We start from the raw sequence: 17,569 nt of genomic DNA on the forward strand, positions 1-17,569 counted from the left end.
TTAGTCTCCAAGTACCCCAAAACCTCATCCTTAATAATGGATTCCAACACTTTCCCATCCACTGAAGTTAGGCTAACTGGCCTATAATTTCCTTTCCTTTGCTTTCCTCTCTTCATAAAGAGTGGAGTGACGTTTGCAATCTTCCAGTCCTCCAGGACTATACCAGGATCAAGTGATTCTTGAAAGATCACGACCAATGCATCCGTTATCTCTTCAGCAACCTCTCTCAGGTCTCTGGGATATAGTCCATCTGATCTAGATGACTTATCCACCTTAAGACCTTTGATTTTGCCTAGTACTTTTTCCTTTGTAATAGCAATGGTACTCACTCCTGCTCCTTGACACTCGTGGACCTCTGGCATTGTGGTGAACTACATATACCTGTCTGGACACGCCCCCCCCCCCCCCCCCGCTGACTGCTCCTGTGGCTCCTCCCACTGACCCCGGTGTCAGTCTCCAAGATGTAGTATGGTGGTCAATTGCTGCCTGTTCTTTCTTCCAGTCAATAAAAGCTGATATCTCGCCTCACGTCTCAGAGTATTGATGGTGCATCAGGCACACCAGTAGTGAAGACACATGCAAAGTACTCATTAAGTTTGTCAGCCATTTCTTTGCTCCCCCGTTACTACCTCACCAGCATCATATGTACACCAGTAGTTAATTTATACTTATTATTCTTCATTTTGCTTCGCTGCCATGCTCACAGGAAAGGCACCCATTCTGAAAGAGCCCTTCTGCTGCTCAAGGGAATCGCTTTCCCTGTCAGTTATATCCACAAATGCCATGATTGAGGTTTAGTGTGAACACATATCAAAGTGATTGGAGGTGGACTTTCCAGCCCTCTTCATCACAAGTGCATTGGAATTTGATGACCCACCTAAGTCCAAGTTTCCCAAGATCTTCAACCCCTAATTGTTCATAAAGCAGGATTTGGGGCACTTGCATTAAAAGAAAATGATCTAAATTACCAGTCAAATAATAAATGTGAAAAGAAACAAAAGTGAGCAAATTTGGCTGTGGCCTCTCAGCTTTAAGAGCTGGATTCACAAGCCTGGGAGACTTAGGTTAAACATCCATATTGTAGCCTACTTTGCTACACAATGAAAGTCCTTTTATTTGGTTTTTAAGTTAATATTTTTTATCTTATTTCCTGTACAAACTTCCAAAAGCCAACCAAAGGCCCTGGTCTGTGCTGAGTTAGCTCACATCAGCCTGGGGTAACAGTTGGCTTTAGATTCTCCAGTAGTGGGGCAAGGAAGTAGAATATTAGGACTCTTGATAGAGATAGCAGCTGGAATGATTATTTGTCCCCTTGAGCCTACTCCACTATTTCAATAAGATCATGGCTGATCTGATCTTAATTCAGCCTTTCTCTCCTTCCCCATCACCCTCACACCCCCTACTGTCCAACTCACATTAAAAGATTCAAGTTCTGCAGCTCACAAAAGCAAATAATTCCAAAGGTCATAAACCTTCTGAGAGAAGAGATTCCTATCTTAAATGGGTATCCTCTAAACCAGAAACTGGGCTCCCAATTTAGACTGCCTCATGAGGAAAATATCTTGACAACATCTAAGCTTTCAGCTTCAATAAGAACCTTATATTTCACCAAATCACCACACATTCTAAATTCTTGTGTGTACAGCCGATCTGCTGAAACTTTCCTCATTATATAGGTCCTTGATCTTGGGAATCAACCTGGAGAGCCTTCTCTGAACTTAAAGTCCAATGCTAAACACTCATATTAGATGGTTAAACTTCGGGCCTTTGTATACAATGTTACTTTAATACCAATCAGTTTTGAATTGAGGATCCTGGCCTCTCCATCCAGGGTCATAATTTAACATGGCTAGTGAGGTGCGATAGAACAGAGGTGCTTTCAATGAAGGAAAAGTGAAAGATTACAATGTCAATTATTTTCTTCTCGGTACATATATTTTTCTTCTCCTCTGATGGTTATGATACTTCCAGAGGTGATGAGGTCATCAGCACCCAAAAAAATACTTTGCACTGTATGTTGGAGAATATGAGGTTAACCAATACAAAGCACAGGGTGTGTGGCACTGGCTGCCAAATCTATGTTGCTGAACAACGTATTTCGTAATTAATTAACCAATAGGGAGAACCAACACTATTTTTACATTTCTCAAATATGACAATTTCTTTTGAATTTACCATTATAGAATCCAATAGTCCTTATTCTTGTTAAGTGTTTGTTGCAAAATACCTAAAGAAGTGAAACAACCAATTTATGAACAGCCTGGTCCTAACAGATTGTGTTGCATTCATGCATTAATAACCTATTTTAATAATTAGGGAGGTGGGGTGTTAGGCACTCCTTCCTTCTGCTAGTCTGCAGGTCACCCTCGGACAAGGTGTAAAACCTGCTCAGCTCCCACAATCAGGGTCATGTGAAGCCAGGGAAGCAGGTGGTGAATGGCTGTACGAGCAGCTGGTGTATATCACCAGTCCTGGTTATGCGACCATGGATATCAGACAGACAACCTCTGAAGAGTATTTATAATGGCTGAGATCACCAGTCTTGTGAAGGCACTGCCTAGAAGGCAATGGCAAACTACCTCTGTAGAAAAAATTGCCCAGAACAATCATGGTCATGGAACCATACTTGTCTACACCATACAACACGACACATAATGATGATGTCATACAACATGGCACATAATGATGATGATGATGATAAATGACATTAGTTGAGGTTGTCAAGATCAGAAAATAAATCTCTCTTTCTTCTTCAACTGAGGGGGTTTGCTCAACTTTGATGTCACAAAGCAATTGTAAAACTGCCCAACATTTAACCATTGAGTCAGTATGGAGTCAGCCCACTGAGATGGACTGCCAGTCCAGATTCTATGCTGAACCCTCTGGAGTAGGGTTTTACTCTAAATGTTCAGCAATTCCTCAATTTGCCAACAATTCCTGCAACACAATTAATCAAGTGCAATTCCATAAATTGAAAAGGCTGGGCAAAATGCTTAATGAATGTTTTGATAACAACACGACTTGTTATGCTGACAACCATCTTTGTAAATAAAAGGTATGTACTCCAAAGAATCAACATTGTTATGGCAAAAAAAAATAAATTGAGCATTCATAAATCAAGAAATTACTGTTGAGAAACTATCGCAGAATTATCAACATCTCTTCCAGGCAGTTAGCACATTGTAATATGTACTGTTGATGCCTGGTGACACTCGCTCCATAAATGAAAGATGTTTTCAAATTCAGATAATGATAAACTTAACATAAGAACCTTATATTAAATTGTATCTGCCTAGTAGCTACGTCTCGTATTCTCAATATTTATTGCTTAATTATTTATTATTATTATTTATTTCTTACTTACTGATTTTGCACAGTTTGTTGTCTTCTGCACAGTGGTTGACCACCCAAGTTGGGGGCAGTCTTCCATTGATTCTGTTATGTTTATTATTCTATAGATTTATTGACTATGCCCACAAGAAAATTAATCTCAAGGTTGTAAATGGTGACATATATGTACTTTTAAAATAAATTTTCTTTGAACTTTGAGCATTGAGTGCTTTTACTATCTGCACTCATACATAGGTAAGCTCCCATGATCTATAACCTACATTAAAACAATGGAAGAGACAGAGTAATCGCAATTAAAGAAAACCTGCAGTGCTACATACTTTCTTGGATCCCTCAAGAACTTTTTACTCAATGCCTATCTGTTGTTTGGTAGTGAAAAAGGCAGCCATGTTGTGCTTAGCAAGGTCCCTCAAAAAAGAAACATTGAGATCAATAATTAATGTTTTGGCTGTCGTTTGTTAAGAGAAGATTGTCATGAAAACATCTAAAAAATTCCTTGCTGTTCTTCAAATAATACCTGGGAGTAGGCAGGCATGACCACAATTGAATTTCATTTTGCAGTATAGAACATTAGACAACACAGCATTACATCGCTGTTTTTCTGATTGTTAAGAGGTGAGTCGAGATGATCCACTTACAGTTTATCACATAGATTCTTGTCATGATCTTAAAACTTACCCTTGGTTTTCATGCAATGAACGGTTGCATTTATTCCATTAGCTGATATCAAGCATGGCAGCCAGCTCCTATAGCTGTATTTACAGGCCATTTAATTAATCATAGCAGACAATGTTTAAAAGGTCTTTAGGGAGGGCAATATATCCCAGCTTTATTATACATAACCACTAATACCTATAATTTGTATCTTGTCTTCTCTAATTTATAATAGAATATTATTAAATTATAACCTTGATTTCCAAGTCCGGAGACATTGAGGCTGTCTTTCATGAAATAAAAAAAAACATTCTGTCATTCAACTCCCTCTAAACCCCAAGTCCCAACTCAACTTCCCATAACCTTTACTCTTTTCACTTATTTTGCACATTCTCCATCATTTGCATTACTTTATCAAACATTTGGCTTCCAGTCTTCTAGTTCATCCAGTAAAGTTAACTGGTCCAGTTCTTTTTACAAAATGAATCCATTGTTCCTCCATCAGCTGGCCGTTTACTTCAATTTTCCAAAACTCCTCAAGAAACTTATTTCCAAATCTTAATTGTTTCCTCTCGTTCCACTCCTGTTCTTACTATGAAATTACTTAATCAGAATTTTTATCAGCTTCCTTCATCATTTTAAATATAGTGTTGTATTGTATCCCCTGCCCAACAGTCTATGCTCTAACAAGATGAGTATAAAAACTTTAACCTTTCCTCTTGGTTCACAGGGAATGATCTCAACTGAGATAATTCCTTTGTCTTCCCTTCTTCCTATATTTCCGCAGCCTTTTCAAATGAAAGCTTGGTTTTATTATAACTACAAACTTTTGCTTCACCTTTACTCCTTTCTGACTCTTCTCATTATTGACAATGTTTTTGTACTGTGGAAGTATCTATCCGTACAGAAAAGTCAACGTCAAGAAATTCTTATTGCTTTTTTATTCTACTAGCAGGCTCCAGAATGATGGTCTGTCTATCCTCTGTTCTCCCTACATTGTTTACTCGTTTTCAGTATCATCACTGCTTCTAAATTTGTGAAACTTTCTTCCTGGTTCTTTTCAGCACTGGTGTGGCATTAACATTGGACCTTGGTTCTTGAAGCATGAAGATTATTCATTCATCCCATCTGATTGTCACTCCATATTTCAGAGGGATTTCAATGAAAAATAAAATAATTTGGAGCTTAAAGCTAAATGTCTTAGTCATAGAAGCTTACAGCACGAAAACAGACTCCTCGGCACAACTTGTGCTATTGGTTGAGCTTAGCGCAAAATCACTTTTCACCTCCCTCTTAAAAATGCTTATTTCATATTAGGCTACCTAATGTAGCCTATATTATCTCATACTCCAAACTAGAGACTATTTGCTAGAATATATGATATATGTTTCATATACTATATATATTAAAATGCTGGAGTGGGTGAGATGCTTACCTATTTGTCCTGGTCCCATTGGCGAAGGATTTCCATATGTGCCATTGGGAAGTACCAATGACTGTTTTTTATTAGTGCATTAAAAATGTGTAATTGTTAAGCATAAGTAATTTTTTTTTGAATCTTCATCATTAGCATAAACTACCTAGGATTGATTAATGTCATTCATTCAAAATTAAAATGACCAGAATAAGTTTAATGACCTTGTGTGTTCCAGCTCAGTTGAAGCAGCTTCTATATGCATGTCCACATTTATATGTGCACCACAACACCCTCACTTCATGCACTCAGTGGCCACCTGTACACCTTCACATTTATGTAAATATCTAATCAGCTAATTATGTCACAGCAACTCAATACATAAAGACGCGGTCAAAAGGTTCACTTGTTGTTCACACCAAACATCAGAATGGGGAAGAAATATGATCCAAGTGACTTAGAGAAAATTGGAGAATCCCCCTTTTCTAGCAAAGACTGATTTGGTTGGAGGCAATCCATACTCAGCAGCCACTGATGGACTGGAAATCATTGAGGGTAATAGTGCAATCCAGTATACAAACTCATATCCAACTCCCCTCATCAGAATCTTCTGTCTAATCATTGTCAAATGGTTCAAGATGTCCCCTTCCTCAAACAATTGTTTCAGTTTTCTTTTCAACAGAACCACAGAAGTGATCAGGCCTCAAATGATCTGCTTCATAATTCAGAGGAAGATTGCATGTCTTCACTGAAACTATCACCTATATCCTCCAAGTCATACTGTGGCACTGCACGCCTTGCAGTGGGATCGGCACAAGGTGAATTCCACACAGCCAGGACAGGGGAAAAGTAGCTGTGTACCAGTTAACTTCAATCCCAATCTGAAGGATTCAGACAAAGGAGTCTGTTGTTGAAACTGATCAGCAAGCAGCTGAAAATGCTTAAAGTATTGTCTGTTTGCCCAGAATCCACTTTAGAAGGCATTGTTTGCTGATTGCTGTCATTATGGTCCTGGATTCCATAGTTTTCTGACTGTAAACATATTCCCTAACAGATTACCCTTGGCTGAGTCATAGTCATAGAAAAGTATAGCACAGAAACAGGCCATTCGGCCCATCTAGCATTCCAAACCATTTTAACTCCTTTGTCTTATTGAACTGCACTGGCGCCATAGCCCTCCATACCCCTGCCATCCATGTTCCTATCTCAACTTCTTTTAAACGTCAAAATTGAGTTCACTTGCACTAGCAGCTCACCCCACGCACTCACAGCCCTCTGAGTGAATTAGTTTCCCCTCACGTTCCCCTTAAGTTTTTCTCCTATCACCTTAACCTATGACCTCTAGTTGTAGTCCCACCCACCCTTACTGGAAAAAGCCTGCTAGCATTTACGCTATCTATGCCCTTCGTAATTTTGTATACCTCTATCAAATCTCCCCTCAATCTTCCACATTCCAAGAACAAAGTCCTAACCTATTCAATCTTTCCTTATAATGCAGGTCCTCCAATCCCAGCAATATCCTTGTAAATTTTCTCTGTATTCTTTCAACCTTATTTTCACCTTTCAATGGATCTATGAGTGTCAATGAGTCCTGCTGCTGGATGATACCATTCATGCCATTTCAGCAGTTTCTTCCTTTGCTCAGATTGCTGCCATCCATGATGGAGAATGCAGCACAAAAGTGAGTTGCAGTTTTATAGCTGCATGTGATTTCTTTTCAATGTTGCTCTTGCTCCAGAAGAATATCCATCCATCAGCTTGGCTACAGCTCGGAAAGGACTGAATCAAAGGTGTGTGAAAGATCAGAATCCAGCAAAGACCTAGGGTGATGGGATAATCATTGCATGGTTCTGACATTGATTGGAAGTACAGATATGTTTGACACGTTGAATCGCTCCGTCCTGCCTTTCAGTTATTTACTGAGATACAGTGCAGAAGAGAACCTTTCGACCCTTCGTGCTGCACCACCCAGCATTCCCCCAATTTATCCTTAGCCAAATCACGGGACAATTTACAACACCAATTATGCTGCCAATTGGTAGGTCATTGAATCTGGGAGGAAACTGGAGCACCCAGAGGAAGCCCGCAAGGTCATGGAAAGAACATAGCGAACTCCTTACAGACAGTGGCAGGAAGTGAACCTTGGCCGCTGTTACTATAAAGCGTTATGCTAACCAGTACGCGACCATACCGTCCCATCTCAGAGATGTCCACGTGAGAACCAATTAGAAGGCAGGACTTTGGCATCTCTTTACGTGTTAACAGTCCTGAGTAGTGGACACCATGGTGAGGTTAGTATTTTGTGATGGTTTCAGATTGTTATTGAGGGTGGTGTGTTCAATACCCATGGCAGTGCTAAAACAATATCTGACTCTGCTGATTTAGGTTGATCTAAGATGAGCGAGATTGGGAAAGAACCTAACTAATATGTCTAAATGAGGATGTTGTCTGATTGAATCAGGTATTAAAATACCCAGCCAACCATTGGGGATGAAACTTCCCTGAGCTTCTGTTAATGCAGTTGGCAAGTGGTATGCACAGCAGGCATTACCTCAGTGTTTGACTGCAATGATTGCTCAGGGTGATTCATGGATTTGGCAGAGTATCCGGCTCTTCGTGTTTATAAAGTACTGCATTGTTTAATGTCTTCAGGACTGCATTCATAGAGGTAAGTACAGAGATGTTTTTCGGTGTCTTCAGGTCTGTACAGAGCCAGGCAGAAATTTCAACAGTGGCACCGACTGTTTCATCACTGAGGAGCTGTGAGTGGAGCTAAACATTGTACAATCCTTGGCAAATAATTCTCCTTCTCAGCAGCACGGACAAAATGCTGGAGGAACTGAGCAGGTCCAGGCAGCATCTATGGGAAAGGGTAAACAGTCAAAGTTTCGGGCCGAAATCTTCCAGCAGGGGTGCTGAGTTCCTCCAGCATTTTGTGTGCGTTGCATTAGATTACCAACATCTGCAGGTTTTGTTTTGTGTTTGTGAAGCCTCTTTCTCAGCTTATTTTTGAGAAAAGTTATTATGAAGTAGGTAGGGATAACTGGGAAAAGGGTACTGCCTTGACGCAATACTGAGGTGATTGATCATCAATGTCTTCACTATATGCTTCTGTGCTAAGTGCATGGAAAACTCTATCCTTTGGGAGTTTTCCTGTTTTCTCATTGATTTTGATTTTATCAAGATTCCTCAATGTAACACTTTGTTAAATCTGCCTTGACATTAAGGATGGACACTCTCACAGAGCCTCTGGTACTCAGCTCACGTTTATGACTCGATCAATGGAATTACTTGGAGAGAAGAACCAGAAGTGGTTGATAAAATCCAGAATGAGCATCTGTGAGAAGGTTGTTCCTGGGTAAAGAACCTGCTATGAGCTGTATGCTTACAACTATCACTGATAGTGCTGTTGATGAAACACCCCATTGCTTTATTGATGATATCTGAATGGATTAGATTTGTCCTGCTTTTCCTGTCCTGCGTTTATTTATAAAATTTTCCACATTATTATAGCCGTGAAGGTGACGGATATACGTCTCTACTAAAGGAGGTGTAATGTGCTCCTTCACTCCGCGAGCCTGCAGGTCACCCTTGGGTAAGGTGTGGTACCTGCTTATCTCCCGATCAGGGTGATGTGAAGTCAGGGAGCAGGCGGTGGATGGTCGTATGAGAAGCTGGTGAACATCACAAGTCCTGGTTATGTGATCACTGACAATCTCTGAAGAGTATTAATAATGTCTGAGGTCACCTGTCTAATAAAGACACTGCCTAGAAGAAGGCAATGACAAACTACTTCTGTAGAAGAATTTGCCAAGAACAATCATGGTCATGGGACAATGATTGTCTACATCAAATGACACAGCACATAATGAATGAATGAATGACTTCTATCTCTCTTGAGCAGTTTAGATGTAAGTGCAAGTAATTTGTGATATCCCAGAGAGTGAATTTATCATGGTGGCAGGACCACTTCACACTTCTGGTTGTAATTGTCTGCAAATAGTTCTGTTTTCTCTTTGGCACTCATATTCTAAGATTTGTCACCATTGAGAAAGGCAAATTATTGGATCTTCCACAAGTCTGCTTTTTAAATTGTTCACCATCATTTGTGACTGGACGTGGCAAGACTTGCAGAAATTTGATCCTTTGGTAGCAGGATCACTGATATTTGTACCTGGGAGATAATTTTTGCTGTACTCTTGTACTTTGAAAGATATAATTCTTTTAGTACAATTAGGCTTCAGTGGTTTATATTAGAATTTAGGTAAATGTTCTAAATATTCATGAGAAGGACTTTGCATATTTGACTAGAACGTGTGTGGCTTTGTTAAACCTGGTGTCTTGGTTGATTCCGGATGTTAGTTTAATTCATTCCGTATTTTGATATAATGGTTTGATACAATTAAGTGGTTTGTTTGGCTATTTTGCTCGGCAAATCTGAAGTCACATTTAGGTCAACAGACCAAGTAAATATGCCAATTTTCTTTCCTAAAGCACGTTACTGATCCAAATAAATTTTGTGTGAGTGTGTGTGATGATCTGGCAGTTTCATGGTACTGAAACCAGATTTACTTAATTAACTGAATTTAGTTTTTCCAGTCGCCTTGATGAGATTCAGATACTTCTCTCTGCATCATTTATGGAGGTCACTGAATTACTTGTTCAGTAATTTCACCAAAATGCTACCATGCCCATAAATATTGGTATTAGAGTTCAATCTTTCAGTTTTGCAAGCACGGATTCTTAAAATAGGAAATAGGAGCTGGTGCGATCTCTGGCAATTAAACCTCTTTTGTAACTAAAAATGAAGAGATTGATGGGGTATATCTTAAACACAGGTGCTGATGAAAGTTCTTGGCCTACAACATCAACCGTTCATTTCCCTACATAGATGCTGCCTGATTTGTTGAGTTCCCCCGGCATTTTGTGTGTATTAACTGGTTATATCATTAGTGTTCCTTCTCACTCCATCCAAGCAATTTCAGTTGTAAAGCTTCATCCTTAAAAGCATAATGCTATAAATCCATGACTTCAGTTCATCCCAGTTATATCAGAAGAATCTAAAATTTCAGTTGTACTAAAATGGGACAGAAAAAAAACTAATGTTTTCTTAATAAAACTCTTGCATTTTGACAAGGTTTGTTTTGCCACTGGCAAGTCGATATCTTGCAAAATTTAAACAAACCAAATCTCTTCAGTATCACAGTTTAAGGCAAATAATTGTTTCCATACTGCAGCTTTGAGAAGCTTAGGTCAAACTGCATGATGATTATTCTCCGGTAAACAAGAAAATATTATATTGCAGTAATCAGCAAACGTATCTATCTCTGAACTTGTAGTTTTTGACCCCTTGTGGGGTTGAATTTTCCTGTAGGGAATTGAAATAAGCCAACAAGGACTGGGCAGGCTGAGATCCAAAGACAAGGAAAGGGAGGTTGATGAACCGTAGAGGAAAACTGGAATTAAAAGTAATCAGCCTTCTCATTATCTTATGATGTTCTAGATGCTAATTTGCCCTTTTTTTTTGTATTTAGGTGGCTGCCTTAGGTTAAAATCCCAGTTTAGGGGTTTATGTGTGTGTGTGGTGGTGGCGGTATTGGAGGTTGGAGGGTGGGGGAGGGGTATTGTTCGGAATTGTGGGGGAAGAGGTGATGAAAGCACGAAGGATCAATTTGCCTCACGGTCTTGCAGCACGGTCATCTTACAACCAGTTGAAAACCCAACTGGTGCAAAGGAGTGCCATTAGATCAAAATAAAATCAATGCACATCATGTTGCATATCTTTTAACATTCAATAAGAAAAGCTTTGTTCAACAGTAAACTTCTGTGATGGTGCTCCTTGAAAAAGAAGTTAACAAGAAATTCCCTCAGTGATGGCTACTGAAAATTGCATCAATGATAAAATTGGTATTTGATGTTGCAGTGTTCGCCAAGGTGGCAATTAGCTTGTGGAAGTTTCATCAGTGCATAGTTGTTGGTGTTTCTCTCTGGGAGTGCTGGTGTTTATATAGGCCCCTGTTCACTTGCCTTGGCTGAAGGAGTGGCACAATAATATTTATATTTGTTGTGTTTTATTATTATTGTGTTCTTTATCATATTGTGTTTTTTTTTGTGTTGCATCAGATCCAGAGTAACAATTACTCCATTCTCCTCTACACTTGTTTACTGGAATAACATTAAACAATCTTGAAAGTTAGGTAATCTTGAATTGTATATTCATAAAGTGAAGCCAGGCACAGGAGCAAATGTACATAAGGTGACCGACAGAAAATGATGAATTGTGGTGGTTGAGGGTGTGGAGAGCGAGTTAGTTAATGATCAGCTTAACTGCTTGGGGAAAGTAACTGTTTTCAAGTCTGGTCCTGGCGTGGATGCTACATAACTTCCTCCCTAATGAGAGAGGGGCGAACAGTCCATGAGCAGCATGGATCGGACCCTTCATGATGTTACTGGCCCTTTTCCGACAGCTTTCTGTATACATGCCCTTGATGGCTGGGTAGGCTGGTGCCAGTGATGGGTTGGGCAGCTCTGACCATCTGTTGTAGAACCTTCCTGTCTGCTGCACTGCTGTTTCTGTACCACGTGGTGATGCAGTGCATTAGGATACTCTCTCCTGTGCATCTGCAGAATGACACGAGTATAGATGTGCATAGTCCAGCTCTTTTTAGCAGAATTCCTCAGAATGAAGAGGCCTTGGTGGGCTTTCCTGATTGTCCATAATGTGTTCTGGGATCACCTGAGGATTTTGTGAAGTGTGCACTTCCAGGAGTTTGAAACTGCCCACCGCTCCGCTGCTGATGTAACGAACGGTGGGAGTGGTGCACGTTCTCTTGAAGTCGATAACCATCTCTTTTGTCATACTGACACTGAGGAAGAGCTTGTTTGCCTGGCACATTATATGGCTGTGAATCTCAATTTATTAATATCCCAGTTTAGCTTCAGATGTTTGGAATGGACAAAGATGGAGGGAATAGCTAAGGAAGATCATTTCTGACAGGATTGAAGATAAAAAATTCAACTTTACAAAATTTGGTTTAAAATCTTTTTGCCTTATCCTTATTAGATACTGGTTAATCAGCTTGATAATTCAGAGAGAGTGGAGAGATTACAGAAGTCTTTTTTTATATATAAAACACTGTTTAAGCATCAGTTGAACATTGTTCAGTTTTGGATACTACACTTTAGAAAGTGGTTGAAGTAATGTAAATGAGATATATTTAAATTAATCAGGGATATTGATTGTATAGAGTTAAAGGAGAAGCTGGTGTTGTTTTGTTAGGGGAGCAAATATTAAAAGGGTGTTTGGCAAAGATGATTAAAATCATAAATAGTGACAACAGATGAATTGGACAAACAGTTTCTGGAAACGGATTGGTCGGTAAAGAAAATTACAAGAGGATTGACAGGAGTGACAGAGGTAACAATAACCAACATTTCTTTAGACAGTGACAGGAGCTGAAAGGAATAGGCATTTGTGAAATTCAAAGGAGAAATGGATAAATACAGAAGGAAAAAAATTATAGTGCTATGGGAAAGAGGATGTTAATGCGATTAATTAGGAAATCCAATCAAAATGCAAGAAGCCTGTTTAGCCTCTATGTGTGCAGTATCATTTTATGATTTATATTAAAATGAAAAAAAAAGCCATAATTTTTCAAGTCTGAGAATTTTCTCTGAGGTTCCTGGCAGCCGAATTCATCGCATAAACTTTTAACTTCTAGAAATGTTGTAAAACCCCGGAGGGCAGGTGTACCCCCCCATTGAAACTTTTTTTAAAAAATGCATCATATTGCTATCTGTGGCATCTTAACATGTGAAAATCAAGTACTACGCAGTACATAATTGCAACAGAAAATGCACTTCCTTGAAAGCGTGATCAAAAATTGTAATTCTGAAATTTGTAAAGCATTTTGGGACATTCTGATTTCCTCACTTTCCTTGTCTTTGGATCTCAGCCTTCTCCATCCTTGTTAGCTTATTTCAATTCCCTACAGAAAAATTCAACTCCACAAGGGGTCAAAAACTGCAAGTTCAGAGATAAGTTTGTTGATTACTGGAATATAGTATTTTCTTATTTTCTGGAGCAACGAAAATACAAAGTTATTTCTTCCTTTTCTTAAATCAGCCCCCCCCCCCAGAAAAGGAAGAGGGAAAAGTATCAACGTTAGTAGATTAATTATTAGTCATGTTGATTTTGTGTTGCCTTTTTTGTGTGCAGTGTATCCTGTCTTTATACAGACTGATTTTTGTAAAGCCAGGCTCAGCTAATTCTGGAGGTCAGAAAGGAATAATTCTCTTCTCCATCCCTCCCTCATCCTGTTTCCTTCACACATGCCAAAGTCCTCAAAGCTCAGTCTAAAGTCTTCACTTGTTACCAGTTTATCAGTCCATTGCAGTGGCTTTATTGAGCATTTCCTTTTCATTGTACTCTGCTGCCCCATGGGCCTCAGGTAGCTATCTGAAAAGCTCCAGCCCTTCAGAGCAGCAAACAAAAAAAAAGAAATTCCTCCCAAATTACCTAAAGAAAGAGAACTCACAACCTTTTCATTTGCTCTGAATAGATTACCTAATTCAGTCTGAATTGTGCACAAGCCCAGCATTTCCATTCCTACTTCAGACCATTCAGGGGCTTCTGACTTCGACTAATTCACCAATAATTTAACTGGTGCTTCCAGCTCCCGTTTCTTTATCCCATTGTCCTGAGAATATTCAAAGAGCTGAGTGCTCTTTCTTCTCCACTTCATCAACTAATAATGAAGATGCTGCTGTTCTGGTATCGCCCCAACTTCCCATCCATTTTGTCAAGCTTCCTTGGTTTTTTGAGGTTTTAAACAAATTCCTACTTTCCTCATCTCCCCAGTACTCGTAGGTCATACTGGTTTAGGTTCCACAGAAAGGAGCGTGAACATGGGAGCTTGCAGAACTGGTTACTCCCCATGTCTGATGCAAAATTTCAGCAGGTTTACAAATCCCCTTTTCACTAGCATTCAGAAAGACTGGGTCAGGAGAAGGAGCATTTGCGGATCAGGAATTAAGGTGATAAAGGTTGGGAGCAGGGATTCAAGGGAGGAAATATATAGGGGCCATTGACAATCCAACTCAAGGTTCATTTTGGGTGATTTAACATGGAGCTGTAGCCTGATGGACTGAAAAAAAATTGGAATTAGTTTAATTGTGCCACTTTCAGGCAATATATAATGAAAATAGAGTTGTTTCTGGTGAGCCTATTTATGGGTGATCCCATGATTATTTCCAATATCAAAATTGTATCATAAGCACAAACAGTGGCCGTAAGTATAATTCATGGAGAAGTTGCATCAGACGTGCATGTGCTATGATCACTGAAATGTGCCTGATCAATTTTCAGATTGGCTTAAGTAAATTGGTAATGGTCATTGCTGAGTTTCATTGGAGAAAGTGCACTTTTAATTACCTAATCCTGGAAAAAATGGTATGCAATTGAATTTCTAAACCCATAGATTATATGGAACTAGTTGCAAAAATATTTATGTTTCCTTTTGCAACTTTGGGACTTTACAAAACGTTTCACACACAATATTGTTGAAATACCATCATTGTTATAACAGGAATACAGACTGCTGATCCGTCTACTTATGATACTTCTGGTGGAAATATCTTGTGAGATTCTATGTATGAAACTTAGAGATCATTATAGTTCCCCCAAAAGTCAGCAGGAATTAAAAGAGCAAATATGTAGAGAGCTTACAGGTGGCTAGAGGAATCATAGGGCTTAGTAGCAGTTGATTTTGACTTCCTTAATATTGATTGGGGCTGCCATGGTGTACGGGATTAGGTGGGGCAGAATTTATTAAGTATTTTCAGGAATGTTTCCTCAAGCAATGTGTAGCTTGAGGGAGGGACAATGCTTGAATTCTTTTCGGGGAATGAGGCTGAGCCAGTGGTTGATATGACATTCAGGGAGCACGTTTGAACCAGTGGCTATAATTCAATTAGTTATGGAATAAGATAGGACTGTTCAAGTTAAAGTCCTCAATTGGGGCAAGGCTGATTTTGATAGCATTAGAACTTGCAGAAGATGATTGGGAAAGGCTGTTAACAAAGGAAGGAACATCTGGCATACGTGAGACTTTTTAAAGTGAGATAGGAAGAGTTCAGAGTTCAAAATAGGTACTTGGAGTTAGAGTGCAGAAGTAACCATTGCTGGGTGAGGAGTCAATGATTCTATGTACTTATCAAATAAATACAAAAGTATATCAACATCGAAAAAACACAAAAATAAATAGTACCACAGGATCTAGTATTCTGTGCCTATTGTCATATCATGAGGATCAAACTATTTTATTTGGTATTCCCCACATTTCATACCTGCTAAGCAAAAGTTTCACTCAATAGCTAAACCCATCATCAATATCTTCAGCATGGATTCTCACTGACCTCAACAAAGTGTCCCCTAATGCTGAAGGACAGGAATGCATTCAAATCTGACTACCTAAAAAGGAGTGTGTCAGTGTATTTAATAAACAACCACTTCCTCAGTAGTACCAAATGGCTAAATCTACCTTAGTTAATGCTCTGCCGAAAATGGGCCAATTACTTGTGATATCTGATGATTTGAACCATGACCCATTTCTTTGCAATTATACAGTGCTGGTCAAAGAAGTAAACAGCATGTGGTATTTAATCTCAATCAGGCATCAAAACTTCACAGAAATTTGCCCATGCTTAGAATATAGGTGAGTTATAATCAGGGATATCATATATTGTGAATCAGTAGGTGCCATGATGAATGTGTCTAGAAAGGTAGAAAAAGATAATGGACATTTCCATTCTAAATTAAGGTTGTGTGATGTTACATATTGGTCAAAGTCCTTTCCTTTTCTCTTCTTCACAGTTACTGACTCAACCTTTAACCACCAAAGTTTCTTACAATCACATGTATCCAGCCTGGTGTCCACAGACCCCTTTCCTTAGTGTTATTGGTCCAGGCATGAATAAGGTCTGCACATAAGGACGAACGTAGTTCCACTTCCACCAGGTAAATCATTGATCCTCACATTCCCTTCTGCCAAGGGCTTCATTGGACTTACAGTATTTCTAACCCCTGTGCTTGGGCCCAGGAGAGGAGGACCAAGCATTTTTGAATATTTATTTCTAAATGCAAGTAAGATTAAATCTATTGCCTTATGCACAAGTAGGATGGGTACAGGTACAATGAAAAATTTCCTTGCAGCAGCATCACATAATATATAAATACAGATGAAACACAGGATATAAATTACTCAAAATTATAAAGGACAAGAAAGATGGAAAGAGCCTATGCAAAAACTAGCCATTTTTAGAGCAAATAAAAGACACAGTCAGAAACAAGTCCACGGTAGTGCAAAAGGTGGTCGACATTGTTCCATTACTGAGGTAGAGTTAGGGTTGTGCAGTTTGGTTCAAGAAGATTATGTTTGTAGGAAAGCAGCTGTTCCTAAATTTGATGGTGTGGTGTGGGACTTCAGGCCTCTTCCTCTCCTGCCCGATTGTGCCAGTGAGAAGAAGCAATGACATGGATGGTAGAGATGCTTGATAGACCCACTTCCTGGAGATGCTGTCAATGATGGGGAGGGATGTCCCCATGATGGCCTGCGCTGTGTCCACTGACCTCTGAAGTTTCTTGCATTCCTGTGCATCTGAGTTACCCTACAGACCCTGGTGAAATCAGCCAAGGATACATATTTCACACTGCATCTGCAGAAGTGTGTTAGAGTATCTGATGACATGCCAAATCTTTTAAAGCTTTTAAAAAAGGAGAGCACTGATGTGGCTTCTTCATTATTGCATCTATGTACTGGGCCCAGGAGCAAGTCGTCCAAGATGTTAACACTGAGGAATCTGAAGCTGCTTGCTCTCTCCACCCCTCATTCACCAGAGACATTCTAATGCAATAACTAAAATAAATGTTGTACTGCATCCAAGGCATTCCAGTACATCTTCAGATTACTTTTGTTAACTTTGCCCCTTTTCTCCTTCAGTAACGGTGGTTGTCCTGTAAAACGCTGATTAACTGTGTGAAGATATTCTATAAGTAGAAGCCTCTGTTGATGGGTGGTCATCTTACAAACAGGCTCCATCAAAATGAGTGATTATTTCTGCCCCGAAGCCTGTCTACATCAAGTCAACTCA

The 17,569-nt window shown here is 39.4% G+C and overlaps 1 protein-coding gene across 14 annotated transcripts in view; it reads right to left on the bottom strand.

Moving 5' to 3' along the window:
* prdm16 (PR domain containing 16) overlaps window positions 1-17,569 on the bottom strand; it is a 742,940-nt gene that overhangs the window by 445,861 nt on the left and 279,510 nt on the right. The gene's annotated exons all lie outside the window — the stretch shown is intronic.

Source organism: Hypanus sabinus, chromosome 27 (genome assembly GCF_030144855.1).
Source record: "Hypanus sabinus isolate sHypSab1 chromosome 27, sHypSab1.hap1, whole genome shotgun sequence".
NCBI classification, from domain to species: Eukaryota; Metazoa; Chordata; class Chondrichthyes; order Myliobatiformes; family Dasyatidae; genus Hypanus; species Hypanus sabinus.